The sequence below is a fragment of the Halichoeres trimaculatus genome, unplaced genomic scaffold (assembly GCF_033239565.1).
Source record: "Halichoeres trimaculatus isolate MK-OKI-2021-1 unplaced genomic scaffold, fHalTri1.1 fHalTri1_scaffold_2, whole genome shotgun sequence".
Classification (NCBI taxonomy): Eukaryota; Metazoa; Chordata; class Actinopteri; order Labriformes; family Labridae; genus Halichoeres; species Halichoeres trimaculatus.
Genome location: NW_027437180.1, coordinates 1912501 through 1916306, shown reverse-complemented (window position 1 = coordinate 1916306; position 3806 = coordinate 1912501). Strand labels below are relative to the sequence as shown.

Below are 3806 nucleotides of genomic sequence, written 5' to 3'. Positions count from 1 at the left end.
AAGCCCAGGAGTGCAATTTAAAATGATTACCTCCAATTTTCCTGAGTGGGATGTTTTTAGGTTTCAATATAACTTATTTATTTATCTATTTTTGTACTTGTCAGCAAACATTTCTAGACTCTGAATGCAGCCGCACAAGTTCAGGTGTGTGTGTGAGATAAAACAATATCAGCCCAAAATCTGAATCAATCCAGCACACATTTATGTTTGTTTCAGAAATTTACCATAATGAATTAATACAATACAATGAAATGATAAAATGAAATAAATATAAAAATGCAGTGATAAAGTGAATAAAAACTGAACTTGGTAAATAATATTGGGTGAGTCGGCGCTGTTATTTCCTGGTGATTCAAAGTCTATTTATTTATTTATTTATTGGCTCTTCAGTACCCTGACAGAATAAAATCGGATGGACGCGCACACACACACACACACACACACACACACACACACACACACACACACACACACACACACACACACACACACCTCATTAACCGGATGTCTTACTATGCGCTCGCGCTGCTCTCGGTCTCCACGGTCACCTGTCACAGTCAGGGCACACAGTTCAAAGTCACGGCTGACCCCTCCTCCACATCACAACAGCCACCCGCACCGATCCTTCTTGTTGAGTTCGCACATACACACACTTCCTCACACACTCACGTACACACACTCAACCGCTGTTGCGCACACGCGCAGGCCGGCACACCGGTAGAGACGTCAGGATTGGACGCAGCAGGGGATCCCCAGCATTCCGTTTCTGCCTCGCTTGGCGTATCATCATCTTTTACCGGGAGGAGATGAGCTGGCTCACACTCGCAGAGGGCAGCACGAACACAGGACGCTCTCGGCTCTCTGTTTCAGCGGAGTGCGCTCCTCCTCCTCCTTCTCTCACTCCTTCCTTCTCCTCTCTCCATCTTCACGTTTCGGTGCTGCAGAGGCTGCTTCCCCCGCGTGCGCCGGGCGGCCGGGACTGCGCGGGCAGAGCGCAGAGAGCAAAGGGGAGAAGGTGCTTCACCTGCGGAGCGGGAGGTTTACGACGCTTCGGAGCGAACGTCCTTTTCGTTTAATGAACTCCGCCAGTTTGTGTGTAGTTCCCCTGCTCAGGAGGAGAGACAGCCGAGCGGTTCATCTTCATCACTGACGGTTCATTTCACGTGTGCGCTGCTCTGACAGCCGCGCGCACCGAGCTGCTTTGGACATATATTTCAGCTTTTCTTTTCATACACACCTTTAAAAAAAATTTCTCACTTCGTGGTCAAAGGAGGGAATCACACTGCTTGTTTTTTTTTTTTTTTTTTGCGGACTCCACTCCAGCTCAACAAAGCGATCAGAAAGTAAAGTAAAGGAGAGACGGCGCGGGCTACTCCTTGCTCCGCGTGCGCTTTGTTTTATTTCTCACAAATTTACACCAAGACTGAACCGGACATTCTTGAGAAGTGGGAGTTTGTTTGTGGGAAAGAAAAAGTGATTGAAAACAACAAGACATCTGGAGAGTCGGATCCGCGCACCGGGACGGACAGGTAAGACAGAGCAGGCACACTGCACACAGGGAGACAAAGGGTGGGTAGAGACAGAGAGGGGGTTAGATTTAGGAGCCTGTCCTAGCAGCTTTCCTGGAATAACCCGCTTTCTCTTCCACCACAGATGTCTCTGTGTCCGCTGGAAGTGTCAGGTCATCGCTGCTTTCCAAATTATCGATACGCGTCACACGAAGCGAGACGCGTTTCCAGAGCATCCACAGAAATCCTCCGCGTCCATTTACGGACCAAAAAAAAAAAAAACAACTAACACCACGTGTTGGTCCCATTCGGAACTTTTTCTAATTGGCTCTCTGTTATTAACCCTACAGCTGGTCATCAACACGGACAGAGCGACACAGAGCTCCTCTCCTAAAGTTGGTGTTATTTAAAATGGTGCAGCGCTTGTCATCCATGTGTCCGCAGAGCGCTGAGAAAAGACTAAAGACTCCGATCAAACACACATTAATGTCTTCATTTCGGGGCAGTGATGGTTAAATCCTCCGTTTTTCTGAATGAAAAATATGGCGTAGCTTCACGCGCTTGACGTTTACTGTATGGAAACTACACACACACACACACACACACACACACACACACACACACACACACACACACACACACACACACACAACGTGTTACATTTTGCGCATTAGCAGACATAAAGAGGCAGATTTTAGCGGAATTGTGGGCACATGAGGACAGCTGTTTTCCTGTGCGTGTCTTTTTTTCACGTGTTTATAAAAGGAGCGTGTGCAGGTCAGGTGAAAGGAGGGATTTTTTTTTTTTTTTTTTTTTTGGTAGAAGAAAAAAAAGCAGGAAAACTCATGGAGATGCTGTGCACAGGAGCTCTATTTCTGAGTTTTGAAGCATTTGATTTTCTAATAATGCCATCCTGGTTATTTGACCTTCCAGCTGCTGTTTGTGAAAGTGTAGATTTGTATTTAAGAATAACTCTGACATCTGTAGTGTCTTTTAAGGCAGTGACTAATGAGTTAAACAGTGCTGGTATTCAGAGGAAGAGGCTGAAAGAGTTTCCCTGAAACACTCTGAGACTTAGTTGTAATGATTTGACTTGTTATTGATCACAGATCAGTCCCCCTCTCTGAACAGGACTGATGGAAACCAACTCACCACCTGAGCGACAACTCTGTTACTAAACCTCACTCAAGGACATTTTTCTTCCCACTGTAAGGAAAGTGTGTGTGAGTGTGTGAGTGTACTCTCGCTTTGCAGTTCTTTCAGCTTTTTTTTTTGGAAGTGTAGCTTCAGAATTATCTGCACTTGCCTTTGTATCTCCACTTTGTCTTTTTTGTGAGCAGATTTCTGAAGACATTTCCTCTCTTTTGTGTTTTTTTTTTCTCTCTGACTAAACGTGTGGATGCACCCACTGCTTCGACCTCGCATTCCTCAAAGTGTTTGATATTTTATCTCGTCCTGTCTTGTTCTGCAACAGAAAGCTCGTGTCCTTGGTTTTTCGCCTTTCCTCTGTCACAGGTACCAAAAGAGATTTTTACTTTTTTGCCAAGTTTGTCTAAACTGCTTCAAAATAAGTAGATCTAACATTCAAATGAAATTCCCTTGACATAACTTTGCAAAAATTGAGAGAAATTGCAGCATCTGTGTCCAGGACTTGTGAGGTGGTGTAAAAGTGAAGGTGTTTGCAGTAACTTGAAGGAAAAAGGACTCTTACTATTAAAAAACAAACATAAAATCTTCATATCTGATGCTCCGCAGCTGTCACTTATCCAAAGACTGAAAATGGAGCATCTTGGTTGCGTCATGATTTCATTGGGTTGTGGCGACATCTGATGTGGCCCATCAGTCCAGAGGATGATGTTTAAACCTAAAATACTTCAAGTTTACTCTCCTTCCTCCTACACAGCAAAAAAACTCAAATCTAATTAATTGTTGTTGTTGTTGTTGTTTTTTAAGTACAAAATGTTTCATCATACACGATATGAGCCACAGATATTTTCTTTACTCATTGTCGTCTTTAAAGAACTTTAAACAAAACATTTTTCTGGACTGAGCAGGTGGATGTGGCTCATATTAAGGGAAAAAAAATTCTACTGAAAATAAGACAAAAAGACTTGATAAAATTTCAGTTTTTGCAGTGCAGTGCTATGGTTCTGTATCATTTAAATGAATCCAACAATTTATTTGTCCATAAAATCATCAAAAAGTGTAAGAAACTCATCACTTCTGTCTCTCTGATCGAAGAAACCCACATTTTAAATCATAAAAACTTAATTTAAAATCGTCAGAAATTATCACCTG

The 3806-nt window shown here is 43.1% G+C and overlaps 1 protein-coding gene across 8 annotated transcripts in view; it reads left to right on the top strand.

Moving 5' to 3' along the window:
• The first annotated feature begins 788 nt into the window (after positions 1–788).
• tenm3 (teneurin transmembrane protein 3) overlaps positions 789–3806 on the top strand; it is a 498200-nt gene continuing 495182 nt past the window's right edge. For 5 of the 8 annotated variants that reach the window (XM_074698047.1, XM_074698038.1, XM_074698029.1 and 2 more), the window contains exon 1: positions 790–1529. The gene's annotated coding sequence lies outside the window, so the exon portion shown is untranslated. Of the gene's footprint in view, positions 1530–3806 lie in introns of all 8 variants that reach the window. The other 3 variants (XM_074697994.1, XM_074698004.1, XM_074697986.1) reach the window with 1 other exon arrangement.